The sequence below is a fragment of the Uranotaenia lowii genome, chromosome 2, assembly GCF_029784155.1.
Source record: "Uranotaenia lowii strain MFRU-FL chromosome 2, ASM2978415v1, whole genome shotgun sequence".
Taxonomy (NCBI): domain Eukaryota; kingdom Metazoa; phylum Arthropoda; class Insecta; order Diptera; family Culicidae; genus Uranotaenia; species Uranotaenia lowii.
Window position 1 is genome coordinate 293,202,019 of NC_073692.1, and position 15,812 is coordinate 293,217,830.

A 15,812-nucleotide genomic window follows, 5' to 3' on the forward strand; every position below is an offset into this window, starting at 1 on the left:
TAAAACGATTTGCTTTATGAATTTTGGTCGAATATTTGATTTCCAGCTATTTTTGGATCTCCCACTGGGACTTTCCTGTATTTTTTCTCGATCGTGCCCAAAAAACGCTGTCTCGAAACCCCCTTGAGAGATAGTCACTGAACTTTGCACACGTACACATTATATTAGTAGGAAGCTTCACTGAAAATTTCATCAATTTCCAGCCTACATTTAAAAGCTAACAAAGTGTTGCATTTTCTTCTGAATACGCTCATTACTTACCACAGACAAGATTCTTTAATGGAGAAGTAAGATCAACAATCTGAGTTTAATACTGAATATAATCTCCTCACATTTTAATTCTTGGCATATTATGAACACATAACGAACGCATTATATTCAACTAGCTGATTCCGTGCGAACTCCGTTTCGCTTTAAACTTTGAATATGTAATAAAGAGTTTTTGCTTGAGCAATTCATACATACAGAATATTTTAAAGTTGTTTTACAATAGAAGTTTTTACAAAAGAAGTTAGGTATTTATTTTAAATCCTTACTTTCGAAATGAAGTCCAAATAGAATGTAGTTTTATACAAATTTTAAACATAAATAATGGATTTTCAAGGTTCCATGTAAGAGCTTTTTTCGTAAATATGTACTTAAATCAGCAACGAATAAGCTAATTCTTTTCAACCACATAATATTCAGAAAATAAAGTAAGATATTATGTTTGCAGTTCAAATCAGATTCATTTTCTACGCTTGCAACCTCGGTTAGAATTTAAAATTTTAGTTTGGAACTTTATTTCTAAATAATTTGTAATATAAATAATGTTGAACAACAAATCAATAAAATTAATTAACAGCTTAATTTTTGCTTTAAAATCAAGTACAAATTCATTGACCAATTGAAATTCATCTATATATATATAAAAATGAATGTTTGTCTGTCTGTCTGTTACCTATAGACTCGGAAACTACTGAACCGATCATCGTGAAACTTGGCATCTGAGGGTTTTTGGGGCCGGGGATGGTTTCTGTAATAGTCAAAACTCCGTCCGATTTAAGGGAGTGGGGGCTTCCATACAAAGTTTGTAGTTTTTCGGAACAAATTAAAGTCATGACATCCATTTTCTCGAGATTTTTTCTTCCTTTGGGCGGTTTGTTTTTCGTCTCCAAGGTCGAGGCGTCGCGAGCCAACGTCGTGAGAGGATAGTAACAATGGCATAGCATACTGTTCAGAGGGAATATTTTGGCGCGTATTTCTCAACCAAGCCTATTTTCAGTGCAAGGGGTGGCGATATGAAGCCTTGATGTGATTTTTTTTTCTACTTGATTCCTAGCTCATTTGTACAGCACATTTATGGTTATGAATGACGCCTAGATGTGACCCAGATAGACATTTTGCCGATCAAATAAAACATATAAATTTTTTTTGACAAAATCTGAAATTGAACAGTCATGGCATTCAATTTTAGAGATTTTCTTTTCTTTGAGGGGTGTGTTTTTCGTCTCTATGGTCAAGCAAATGTCGTCGTAAGTGGATAGTAACCTAAGCTGTTCGTTGATCGCTAGAAAAATTGAACAATTAGGCGCCTGTTTCTCAACCAAGTACCTATATTTCTTATGCACGTGGGGGCGATATGCAACCTAGATGTGCATTTCTTGCTTAATTGTACACAGCACGTGGAAATAAATGACCCCTAGATGTGACATGGATTGGTATTTTATCAATCGAATCAAAAGCAATTGAAAGATTTGCAAAAATACTTCCATATTTGTTGTCCATATAGCATTTGTTGGCTAAAAAATGTAAATTTAGTTCTGATGCTAATGAAATAATGGTATGATACTTTGTGAACAATAAATAAAAAAATACTGAAAGTAAAGAATTTACATACATTTTTTAACCCATTTTGCCTACAAGGTTATTTTTGAATCATGTTGATATCAGAAATATGAATAAGACGTTTTCTACAGAGGAAGATCGGAAACATTTAGTTGAACATGTAAAAATGTACTTAACTGGAAAAGATGGAAAAAAATCGATCTGACACATGAACTGATCAAGAACCCTTTCTTTAAATTAGATAAGATATGACTGACGTGTTCATAAGTGAAAGGTATCAGTGAAATAAACTGATTTTTATAGACCAAAAGTGAGGGAATTCATTTCCCGAAATAATTTTCATTCAAGGAACATAAGAGCATGTTCAAACTTTCAACTTTTCTCTGTTACAAAAAAAAATAAAAAATTATGTTTCATTCTAAAAATTGTTACTTCGGCCCAAATCTACATCTGAAACGAATTTAGAAATGAAAATGGGAGAAATTTTAAATAATTATGGAATAAAATATATTTTTGCTAACATGCCAATTTAAGTACGTAGTAAACATGAAAAGTATTTTTGTGTTACATGGCTGCATAAAAGAGACTTTTGATCCGCTTCTTTTTCGAAATGTGAGACTTTACCACCGATATTCAACTGGAAGCAAAATTTTCTTACACGGTGGGGCAAGGGCAAACGTCGAACTTCTAAGAAACTCATCTTCAAAATGATTCAATAAGTTGGAAAGACCAGAAGGGGTATTTTGAATGTTGAAACTGAAGCGGATATTTAAAATTCTTAAATGTCTTTGTAAATGAATATTTATACTGCTGGAATACTGCAGAAATATCAATGAATCTTGATAAACAAAGAAACAGATATACGTATTAAATCCATTTTGAAGCCATTACTCTGACGCATCTGAAAATAAGCTTTGCATTTACCCTTGCCCCAATATAGATATGGGACAAATGTTAACTTAGAAATTTGTTTTTGCCAACATTTTACAATATTTGACTTTCAAAAAGAAAATAAAAAACGCGGAGAAATTATTTAGTGATGCAACTGATATTTTTTGCTTTAATAAATTTATTTAAAAAAAAAAGAAATTTGCACTGTATAAAATCGATAATTTTCATACCATGATAAGTGTTGTTTGGGAAAACTTCAAGCTATAATGTCTCATGTCCACGAGTTTGGCATATGGCGAAACATTTTTTTAACATAATTTTGGCGCAAAAAGGATATATATTCAAACTGCTTCGAAGGGCGGGGATGGTGAAAAAAGCTGTATGAAAATGTTTATTAAAAATCCTTTTTATTGTTTTTTTTTTTAAATTTCGATAGCTTATTTTTTAACTTCAAAAATTACATCATCTAAAGCTAATCAGGGGCTGGAAGTGCTCATAATACAGAATTTTAGGAATATACTCAAAAAACTGTCCCGATTCACGCTATTGATCGGTTTTCAAAATTCTATTTCCATAAAGTACAGTGTGCAATAACTTCCAATATGCGAATCTTTTTCTTTCAATTAGAAATTTATGTAAACTTGAGCCTGGTAAATCAGCCAACCTTCTTCAAGCAGTGGGGGAAAAAATTGGAAAAGACGGCTCCCCGTAGCTCCCATGTAAGTTTAAGATAAAGAGCTTTTCAAAGAAGGGACCATATTTCAAAAGAGGGTTTTTTGCGTACAGATATTTGGCATAACTCAAAAATAGATGTGACAAATGTTTTTATGGAAGTTCGTAACTTCTCACTTTGGAAAAAATGTGGAAAATCCATAAATATTGACATTATGTGAGTCATTATGAAGCTTTAAAAACAAAGTATAAATTTCAGATCTTGAAAAACAAATTTAGAGAAGCTTCAGTAAATAATATATACCATCTTTGAATTGCTATTTGGAACTTCAGCTGCAGCTTTCATTTCAAAGTTGTTGGTTCTAAACCATGATGAGGTTTGATTTAAAAAAAATGCTTACAAAAATCTAAATATGAATAAATTTTTACAAATAACATTTATTTTTGCAAGGTGTAGCAATGCACACCGGGTCAGCTAGTTATCAATATAAATATTGTATAGGGTGATTTGCCAATCGTTGTCCCCTAACCCATTGTTGCACAGCATGACTTAAATTGTCAATATTTCAGCTGTTTTTCAACTTTTCCTCAAAAATAATACTGAATCATGTGATTCGGAATGTTTTCTGATGAAATGAGGCTTTTGTTATATTTTCTGCTGGTAAGTGTGTATCTTATGACAGTTTTAATTTTTCTTGTTTTTTTCGTGCGGTTTATGTGCTTATTGTTAACAAAAACCTTAACATTCCTTCTACGGCAAATAAGGTTTAACGTTAGAACAAAACATTTTTCGTATCAGTTTTCTATACGAAACGTTTGTTGGACAATTTTAACACCATGATTTTGAAAAAAAAATATAATCCATACTTAACCAGAAAATATGTTGAATCGTGCAACAATTGGTCCGCTCAATCTCCTCCTGCCCCATTGTTGTACATAATTCCGCTGCAAAATTTGTTTAGAAATTTCAAATTTATAAATTCATATACCTCCAATAACTTTGTTTGGTTGTTTTTACAGCTAAAAATAGCAATTAAAATTTTGGAAGTGATTGATTAAGTCCTGAATTATAACAACGTGTTTTGAATTAGTAAGGAGGCTTGTACGGGAAAATCCTAATTTTCATTCAAAAACCATCAGCGTTGTACTGAAAGTTCAAAAAGTATAATTTTGTATTTTTAAAAAATATTTCTTGTTTCTTGCAATACATTGCATGTGAACAAAAACTAAACCTAACTTGTACCCCAGAAATGATATTCATAGTCATACAAAAAATTCAAAATAGGTAAATATTTTTTAATTTTAGAGTTTTTACAGCTAATTTGAAAGCTGGTTAACCGGATTAAAATAAGAATCGCATTATACTGCTTTGCATAGCCCATAAGTGTGATAATTTAAAACTTTTGCAAAAACATGAAATTATTGAAAGCTTTAGAAAGCAAATCCTGGAATTTTACGATACTTTTCAATGGATTACGATTTTTTATTTCGAAATGATTATAACTTTTTTCATGAAATACTTTGCTTCTTCTCATGCTAGCAAACAATTAATCTTAAGAATGGGCAAAATCAATAATTTGAAACAAAATTAATTTCAAACATATTTGAATTTCTAGTACATGCGAAAAGTTCTTCTTGCGTACAAATTGTCATAAAAAATTGAACACGTTCATTGACTACATGCAACTAAAACAACTCGAATTTTCTATTGATATGACATGTTTTTTTATGAATAAGTGGATATTTACGTTTAACTAGTAATTTTAGTAAATTCCGTGCTTTAATTAATTTTTTTCTACTCAGAATTTTCACATCTTTTGCACTCAATGTTGATTTTTAATAATTAATCCAATAATTCAAAGTCACTTCATAAATCCATAAGTTTATTTTTTCTACCGTCAAATCTTAAAAATGAAGTTTTGAAATTATTAAACTCGTTGAAAAAGCTTATGTATGTATGAAAATCGGGCAATTTGCATTATCTGAAAAGTATCAAAGTCAACTAAACTGCATTGGCTTAGAGAGACTACTTTTTTATTAGATTTATTTTGAAATCCTTTATCCCGATCATTTACTCAACATTTTATGCAAAGAATCTAAAAGCTGTTCTGAAAAAAACTGTTTCTCTAATTTCGTGACGACAAATCTAAAAGAATTTTATTCCATGTCAACAACGATCCCCTTGATATTGTTAGTAATATTGTCAGAATATTGTACAGGAGGAAAACTACGACCCTTAATCCCAAGACTAGAAGTCGAAGGTTGGAAGACCCGAAATATTACTTATCGGACGTGCAATTTTCTCAGGAATTCGAATCTGCCGTCGAGTTGCCGTCACTGGAGACATCTATGTGAAGCTTTATTTGGCCCTTATCATCCAGACAATTAAACAGTCATAGCTTTGTGAAACTTAATTTGATCCAAAACCGTTTTTCTGGCGGAAAACTCTTGGGAAGAATTACTATGTGATGTGATTGTTTCCTGAAATTGATGAAATGCTACAGAGGTTACATTAATTACAAATAAACCCACTTATATGAAAAAAATATTTAAATCAATTAACTTTTCGAAAAAAAAAATTCTTATACAAAATTGTATATCGTGAGCATAAATCAGTCAAACGATCTGAAACTTTGGGCGTGCTTGTGTCCATTTTCAAGTTTTAAATTGAGATTCATTATGTAAAAATCGATCGACATTCAAGTAAGTTCTAAAACATTTGTTTAATAAAATCGCATCTTCTTCATAGGGGTGAAAAGGGGCAAAACAGATCACGTTCTCTTATCTTTACACCTGTTAAAAGCCACTTAAAAATTAAGCATTAAATACCTTTCAGTTCATTCTGTGGGATTTTAAAGACACAAAATTTTATGTTGGTATGACATATAAAGAAAAAGGCTCAACACTGAACAAATTAAGTTAAATAACACTCCACTCAAATGGCATCGGGTAAATTAAGAGGTGGATTTGAGTTTCTGAGAAAACTTCACGTGTGATAAATGCTATTCCAGACACTCAAACCGTTGGCTTTGTGTTTTTTCTTTTTGGCCGAATTGGAATTGGAAACTTCATTGGACGGTTTATATGGAAGAAGCCCCGCCCCCCTCCCCCCCTTCATAATGGGCCGTCTAAAAATTAGATTGCATTTGAACTAAAAGTTCTCATAATAAGCTTCCTCAACAAATATCAGCCTATTCGACCTCTTGGTGACTGATTTTTGAAATGTGCAACTATTGGAAAAAATCGGACAACATTATGCACGACACAAAATTTGCGTGTGCAACTATTGGGCGCAGACAAGCTGTTTTAAATGATTTTTTAAATTTTTATGTCACTTTTTTCAAACACTTGAACTTTTGGATCTTGTTGACCAATCCTGTATGTGTGCATCGACAAAAAAAATCGAGTGAATTATGTTGAAATGACTCATATACAGCATAAACACCAAAATCATGTGCTTAGCTGTGCAACGATTGGCAAATCACCCTAATAAGAATCCTGTGAATATTCAAAAAAAAAACAACTCTAGATCTAGGGGAGATGGGGGCATAATGGCCAACTTAAGGAAAACGTTTATTTAACCATAGAGAACAGCTGTAATATGTGAATTATATCATTGTTTCATGTTCAGACACTCAAATAGTCTATTGCCTAATTGGATGAAACTTGAAAAAGTAGATAAAAACGTTTAAAAATGCATTTTAAAAAATTTTGCCGAAAGCTGAAAACCAGTCACTGTAGAGGCATGATGAGAAACCCCCTGAGGCAGTATGAGCACCATTAATGAAGGCATAATGAGCGTTTTCTGCCGAGGATTCTAGCAGCAAATTCGACTCGATGAAGTCAACTGAGTAATTGAGCTACAGCTTGACTAGAATCGTCTGACGATTTGGCCTATTGGTAAGATGTCGGAGAGGTAATCAGTAGGCTCGAGTTTGATTCCTGGTCGAGGTGATTTTTTTTTTCATTTATCATTCATGATAATAATTGCACTAAACGGTAAGGCGTAGATTCATCAAACAAAGCGATAACAAAATAATCTAGGTCTGTTTGTAGAATTCAAAGAATTAACACATGCTTATACATTATGTTTCTGGTGTTTTGTTTGACGGATGATGCTTTGATGCTATTAGCCGTAAAATGTAATAATAAAAAAAACAATCATGAATGGTATGTGCAAAAAAAAATCCCCTCGAACAGGAATCGAACTCGAGTTTACTGATTACCTCTCCGACACCTTACCAATAGGCCAAATCTACAGACGAAACAAGCCAAGATGTAGCTCTATTATTCAGTTGATTTCATCGAGTTGAATGCGCTTCTAAATTCCCCGGCAGAAAATGCTCATTATGCCTTCATTCATAGTGCTCTGTTCGCCTCTAGTGAACAAATTAAAGTAAAAAAGCGTTTTAAAATTGATTAAAGTGAAAAATCAAAAATTTTATGATGTTGAAAATTGCGAAACAATGTGTAGATCATGTTGTAGTGCGTACATTTCAGATCAAGATGATTTAAAGGTCATAAAAGCTTATTTGGTGGTGCTCAAAAATTATAATATTTTCGTCACTTGAGAACCTAGCTGGTTAGTATTTAATATTTCTGTAAATATGAAAAGGATATTTCTTTTTTGGTGAAAAATTAATACTATAGGTAGTACGAAACAAGTTCTTATGAAAATATGTTTAAGAAAATACGTACTTATGTAGAAAAAAGGAGTGCTCATGATGCCCTGGGTGCTCATTATGCCCTTATCTCCCCTATACTAATCAAAGAAAGAAATCTTTAAAATGAATCACAATTTTGTTTTATATTTGTGGTTCCTACTGATTTTTTTCCAATATGACTTTGTTTTGATATAAAATTTAAATTTTTAATCCAGAATTAAAACTATAAAACTGCGATCTCCTACAATTTTAATCCTTAAATAATATAATTCTTAAATTGATATTTTTATCTTGATTATTAAACTCAATTTCTAGCTGAATCTGAATCTGAGTTTTTAATTTCAATTCTGGATCTGAATCCTGCCTTTTGAATCTCGGTTCAAAATCTGAATTCCAAATCTGATAACGATTTTTTAACCTAAGTTCCAGATGATAATTTCTTTTAATTATGAACTAAAATGTGAAATTTGTACCAGAATCTTCAACAAGATTTATCTCATTTGACTTCTGAACCTTCGATTTGCATATGAATTTTATCTTCAGTAATACGAAATTCAATTTGTAAATCTACACGGACAGAAAAAACAACCTACTCTAGGTACTTTTGACGTAAATCGCCACTTCAGTGCAGGAACTTACTAGTAGGTTAAAGCACAACAACCTAAAAGTAGGTAGTTGTGCTTTAAGGTACCAGTGGGTGAAAATGACTTACTTCGTTATTTTACGGAAAAAAGCAGAAAAATGGGAAAATCGCTGGAAAATTAATATTTAAATGTGATCTTCAACCTTTTTTCATGCTTCTCAACATGTAATGAAAAATGTTTACAAAGTTTTATCAGTCCAAAGGTAAATTTATTTAATATAGATATATTTTTTTACTTTTATACAATAAAATTTCTTTCTCCTAAACGATTTCAAATCAATATAACATTACTGTTGCCTTTCAAACAATTCATATGAAACGATATGCGATTAATTGAGTTCACAAATTTCAAAACATGATATTATTTTACACTTTACATTATTCACCAAATTTTTGGTATTGTCATAATAATTTTTAATTTTGTAAACTTTCGATCAATTTATACGATTTTGGTCTTATCATTATTTTAAGTATATCGAAAATATATTAAAAAAAAAGCAATATCAGCAATTTTATCTTTGAGAAGATTTTTTCAATTATTCATCGGTTTTGCGTGTTACGTTAATAGATAACTTTACGATCCGCGGCTTTCCAAAGATCCATGTTAGAAAGAGTTCATCATATCAATAATACATAACAGCTTTTTTATCCTTAAACTACCGATTAAACTCTACAACCGATTCCTCTACAACCAGATACAGACGTACGCGAATTACCAGCGGTGGCCCGTGTAGGTGGTACAACGGGAGGAATAAACATTTTTATCGCACCAACCTTGGCAACGGTTTTCGTTACAAACAACTGGTTTAGCACCAGCTGCTCGTTTCACTTTTGCCTTCAACTCTGGTGGTTCCACTGTTTGGAATTCCTTAGTGTGAATGTTTCGGTCCTGTAAATAAATGATTTTTTTAACTATATTTTTGTCATTTTCTTCACATATTTAAATATTTTACCTTAATAGGTCTTTCCGGGGGCACAACGACAATAAATTTTAATCCGGGGATTTCAGGCCCTTTGCTTGGTTATACAATGTTGTAGAATTAAATGGGTCCATCGGGACCGTGTGTTCCGTTTATTCGCTTACCACCGATTTAAACAACATTAGCAATGCTGTGAACTGGGATACTTTCAATTGATTCAGCAGCGCCTGGCGGACCAAATCCGGGGAGAACTTGTATCAGATAAGGATTTCTTTTCCATCATATTTCATGAAACCATTGCTAGAAAAAAATATTTAAAAAGGTATCAAATGGAATTGTAAAATACTTTTCAAACCTTTACTTTTTGCGGCAGCATCCAATAGCTCCACGATTGTCTGGTTCCCGTTCCGCAAAATCACCATTTGATTTTTCTATTTCTTCCCGTTCGTACTGGAATTGGTAGATTTCGGTATTGGAGGAAGTGGCTTCAGTTGACTGTTTGAGTACTTGTTCGCCGGGGCATAAGGCTTTTGGTTCCGGGACATACCTGTAGGTGGTATTAGACGAGTAGGTAACCGAAGCACCAGAATTTTGTCCCTGCCAAAAACAAATGGAGTGAAAAATAAAAAAAAATCAATTTTTCGCAGTTGTACATTAGGTATTATATGTAATAGTTCAACAAGTAATTTAACAACTTACCGGAAACTACTTCGCAAGAATTAACCGGGATGCAGTGCAATGGATACATTTAAATTTAGCTATGGTCTACATTTTATTAATTTTCTTTTTCGCTTGTAGAAAACATTAACACCGAAACCTAAAATACAAAATGTCGGGCGAAAAATGGTTACCCATCCAGTGGGTACTTTGATGAAAAGCCCTAAGTAGATCAAAACTACCCCACGGTGTCTCTGAGAGAAAACTTTATTTTTCTAAAATTAGCATCGCTAATTTTTGCATCATTCGAAAGCTGGGACTTTCCCCTTTCAGTTGAGCCCAAATTTGAAATAATCCACCGGGGGGTCTAGAACATTTTATTTTTTTGAAGATTTTTTAACCTTTTTAATGGTTTTTCAAAGACAAAATCATACTAATCACTGTAAAAACGCTCATTTTTCCTTTAGCACAAATCCAACGTCATATGTCAATAATATGATTTAATAGGAAATTTCCCTGGCTACAATTTTGTGGAAGGCATCAAAGTGATACAAATTGAGAGAAAGGAGTTGGAATGTCACGAACAGAGTTATTATTATTTCATTTGTAAAATCTAATAAAACTTCTCACCACTGATTGTACTAAGACCAGAAAAAGTATTCTACGAGCTTTGTTATTAATTGTAGAGTGTATAAATGCTCAAATCGGTTTATTTACATTAAAAAATAAATCTTTTACATGAAGTTGAGCCGGATTACCTGAAGTTATGAGCATTTGAAGGGTTTTATTCTAGAAAAATTGTCTCCCGCCTTTCTTGAAATTTAGTTATTTATATTTTGAGCTAATTTAGTTTGAATACTTTATGAACAAACATCTAGGGCTAGGGAAAAATAAGATTTGCTTCTTACATTTAAGCCAAAATTCTAAATAATTCACCTGGATTTCATAATCCAACATCTTTGTTGAAAATCTTTCATCCTGTTTGATGATTTCTGAAGGTTTTCATACTTTTCACTTTAGATTGATTGTAAAACCTTAGACAAGCATAATAAAGTGTCATATATAAAATTTAAAAAAAAAATTAATCTTTTGTTTATGTTTGATTGCATAAATTAGTGTTTTTGAAGGCACTCGTGTATGTAAAAATTTGATTTGTAAAGAAAAATTCTAGATTGTTCATTTTTCTCAAAAGTACACGAACCGAACCTAATTTCTTTCATTGATTTATTTATAAAAAGAAAAAAAAAGGAGATTAAAATATCTCAACATCAAATTTGTTTTCAACAATTTTAAGAGGTTGATTTGATGTAATACTATTATCCGAAAATATTTTCTCAATTCACTTTTAGTTGTCAGATCTAAAATAATCTTTTTTTATTTCGTTTTCTGAAAATTTTTCATTTGTTCATATTGATGATTTTTTTTTTCAAATTTCCTAAACAGAAAAAAACATGGGTTTTAAAATAAAAATTAATTCAAATCTCAATACATTGGAAAAAAAAATTGAACCAAAGCTGGCTTGCAACAAACTTGTATACAATCTACATTGCACGAAATCAAACAATCGAGAAAATTAAGATCAAACATTTGAAAAAAAATTCTAAATGACAGGTAATATTACTCCCATCTTCTACAGTTTGGCTTTCGCTCTTTCAACTGTTTGAATTTTCGAAAAATGTATCAAATCATTATTTAAAATATCTTAAACTTTATTTATTCCCCACTTAGGGATTTTTAGAAAAATCGGAGTGATAAAAAAAAAGAATTTGATATTTGTTCCGGAATAATAAAACCCCAAAAATGCTCATAACTTCAGATAATCTTGATCAATTTTATGTAAAAGATTGATTTTTTAATTTAAATAAATCGTTTGAACATTTATACACTCTACAATCAATAACAAAGCTCGTAGAATACTTTTTTTGGTCTTAGTACAATCAGTGGTGAGAAGTTTTATTAGATTTTTCAAATGAAATAATAATAATAACTCTGTTTCTGACATTCCAACTCCTTTCTCTCAATTCGTATCACTTTGATGTCTTCTACAAAATTGTAGCCAGGGAAATTTCCTATTAAATCATATCATTGACATGTGATGTTGGATTTATGCTTAAGGGAAGACGAGCGTTTTCACAGTTAAAAGCATGATATTGTCTTTAAAAAGTACCATTGAAAAGGTTAAAAAATCTTCAAAAAAATAAAATGTTCTAGACCCCCCGGTGGATTATTTCAAATTTGGGCTCAAATGAAAGGGGAAAGTCCCAGCTTTCGCATGGTGCAAAAATTAGCGATGCTAATTTTCGATAAATAAAATCGTTCCATCAGAGACACCGTGACCCACCAGAAACTACGTACTTTGGGCTTAATATGTGTCTACCCAGTAGTGGGTAGTCAAGTGAGTAGTTTGATTTTGTCCGTGTAATGGAATATTGCGAATGATTAAACTATTATGAAACTTTCTTAAGTTTCAATTTTCCAAAAAAAATTCAAAGTTGTAATGTTGTAATAGTAGTAATTTTCTTTTATTCTTTTCACATTCCGAAATGATGAGTTTTGAATATGGGAAATGCATCTAGATAAGGTTATGAAATGCAAAACCAAGATTCGAATCAGGTTTTTTTTTTTCTCAATGATTATCCAAACTGGATTTCAAGAACCAAACAATAAAAAAATGCGAAATCTGATCACAGACATCGAACTTTGATGTTTATAAACAAGTTTGAAACCAAAAAAACAGAAATTATTCTAACCTTAGCTTACCAGATATTTTTCCTCCAATATCCGGGGCGTGCAAATTCGGGTCATTTCCCCCACTATCCACCAACATTTAAAACCAAAACCGCGCAAAAACAGAGAACAATCAATGGAGGAACCCTTTTGCTGACCGTTGCCCCGAGATTTGACACCTGAAATCAATTGAGTGTCCCTCAAAACTCCTATGTGTAAAAGATGGAATCTCATTCCAATGTGTATTAGCGTCAATATCGCAAAAACATTGAATAGGTCATATAAAAGACCCCTTTGGCCAACCCCTGGCCCAATATTGGATAATTGAAATCAATTGCTCGGTTTTTTAAAAACACTCATGTGCAAACTATCACCAAATTCCGAATTTTAATAACGCCAATATCGCAAAAAGAATATTTATCTTATACAGTGAGCGAAATAAGAATAGTAACACTATGTGTTTTGCTATGTGATTCAAAATAAACCCAGAATGTTTGTTTCGTCATTTCACGTCATTTTGATGAAGAAAGTAAACAGATCGGTAAAAAAATTCGATTAAAATACCAAATTCCTTAGTTCTAGAAGAGCATCTCTTAAAGCCCTCTTTTAAAACCTTTGAAAACCTTTGGAATTCTAGAAAACTCCTTTAAATGCAGTTTTCTATTAAAATAATTCGGAGAAGCATTAATTTTCGCTTTTACACCAGTAATTTTTCAGAAATAATCTTGTTTTTGTTGAAAAACACAAGTGGTCCTATCCTTATTTCGCACCCCTTTATTCATATTTTTGGTCCTCAACGCCAATTGCTACGTCCACAATAAAAAGAAAACTTATGCTTGATTTATCCGTTAAACAATTCAAAACCAATTGTAGAAAACGGGCTTGTGATATAGCTCAGTTAGCAAGTCTGTTGTCTCCTGAGCAGATGTCCGCGAGTTCGAGCCCAAGAGTAAACATCCGCCAACTGCAACGTTGATTAAGTCGCGAATGCCATAAAGATGGTAAAACGACTATAATCGAAACAAAAACAAAATTGTAGAAAAAATTATTGGTGATTTTCAATCATTCATATTTTAACAGAGCAAAACGCATACAGGTACTATTCTTATTTCGCTCACTGTATGAACGACCCCCTTCAAAAGGGGTCTTCCGAAAATCTGAAAACATTTTTCATCATTCCTGGCTCTTATGAGCATCCATGCCAATTTTTAGCTATCAAGGTCTTAAGAACCATTAGAGGACAAACAAACACACAGAAATTGCTTTATAAGTATCTTATCTTTAAAAAATGGAGGCAATTTTTTGTGGCCCCATAACATCGAAAAGAGTTATCAGAATCATTTGAAATTTCTGTATCCGAAAGTTTTATGGGCCAAAGATGGTTTGTATAATAGTTTCAAAACCCTCTCATTTTATGGAAGAGGTCCTAACATACAAAATCAACATCAACAATTCGAACGACTTTCAGGCGATTTTCATAAAAATATGCTCAAAAATATGATTTGAGAAAAGAAGTAATTTTTTCTATTTTCAGAATGACCCCTATCAATTTTAAAATGGGAGGGAGGGGGCTCCCATACATGATATTCATGAATTCGGTACACACTCAGGCTTTGTTATGACAAAAACGGAGAACTACCGTTCAAAATCAACATGTAATTCTATGCAACACAAACAATTTTTAAGTGATTTTCATAGAAACTGATCTACAAACAAGTGTTGACAAAATGCGATTTATTGAACTAAATTAAGAAAACAAACAAGTTTTGATACATGGCCACTTTTTATGTAACTAGAGATCCATTAGAATCTGCTCTTTCGATTAATATCATTTTACTTTTTTGTAGAAGTTCGAAAACGTTTTCAAAGTTTACTGAAAGCAGTCAGATTTCAACCAATTTGGCCCTCATTTTCAGCAAGTTGGTGTACAAGTCTCGCGCCCCGCTGTAGCCGCAGAAGAAACAAAATCCTTTAGATCTCTTGTTGATCACCAAATCTACTACCAATCGTAATATATGTTTAAATTTAAAAATTGGAAGGATTATTTCTCATAATTGAAATATACTGCTTGAATCATTATAAATATTTTATCATTTGAGCTCATCAGTAATACATTTTTTTAAAGATATTATCATGCTTCTATTCGTTTATCTCATGAAGCATTTCTACTATATTGCATCTTTTCGCATATGAGTCCCTAGTGTAAAAACTGTAAACCGAGAAAAACGCTTGTAAAGTTTGAAACTTTTTTTCATGAAAACAATCGTATGCTTCATTTTTTGTTAAAACCTATCGATAGTTCGGATAGCAAACACCTCATAAAGGGTGTCCACGATTAGACTGCCACACACAAAATTGATTCGAAAAATTCGAGTTTTCATCCGATTGCCATCAAATTTTCAGGGATTGAAAAATAACTAAAAAAATTCATTTTATCATTTTACCCGTATTTTATTTACAGTCCATATGCAAATGCCCGCACCTTGGCCTTAACCCCGGCCATGAGATTCTGCACAACCTGTTATTATTTATTTCTTTTTATTATTTATTATCTGAAATCTGAATCTGAAATCTGAATCTGAAATCTGAATCTGAAATCTGAATCTGAAATCTGAATCTGAAATCTGAATCTGAAATCTGAATCTGAAATCTGAATCTGAAATCTGAATCTGAAATCTGAATCTGAAATCTGAATCTGAAATCTGAATCTGAAATCTGAATCTGAAATCTGAATCTGAAATCTGAATCTGAAATCTGAATCTGAAATCTGAATCTGAAATCTGAATCTGAAATCTGAATCTGAAATCTGAA

The 15,812-nt window shown here is 32.0% G+C and overlaps 1 protein-coding gene and 1 long non-coding RNA gene across 4 annotated transcripts in view; one reads left to right on the top strand and one right to left on the bottom strand.

The window, feature by feature from the left end:
* The window catches only part of LOC129744496 (fatty acyl-CoA reductase wat), a 122,501-nt gene that overhangs the window by 69,492 nt on the left and 37,197 nt on the right, over window positions 1–15,812 (top strand). The window lies entirely within an intron of this gene.
* LOC129744498 (uncharacterized) lies at window positions 9,014–10,453 on the bottom strand. 2 transcript variants are annotated; one of them, XR_008736928.1, is made up of 4 exons: window positions 10,317–10,453; window positions 9,979–10,214; window positions 9,651–9,917; window positions 9,014–9,586 (listed from the first exon to the last, which is right to left on the bottom strand). It is a non-coding gene; the product is annotated as an uncharacterized LOC129744498 (long non-coding RNA). The 2 variants fall into 2 exon arrangements; XR_008736927.1 differs by having other exon boundaries at window positions 9,973–10,214.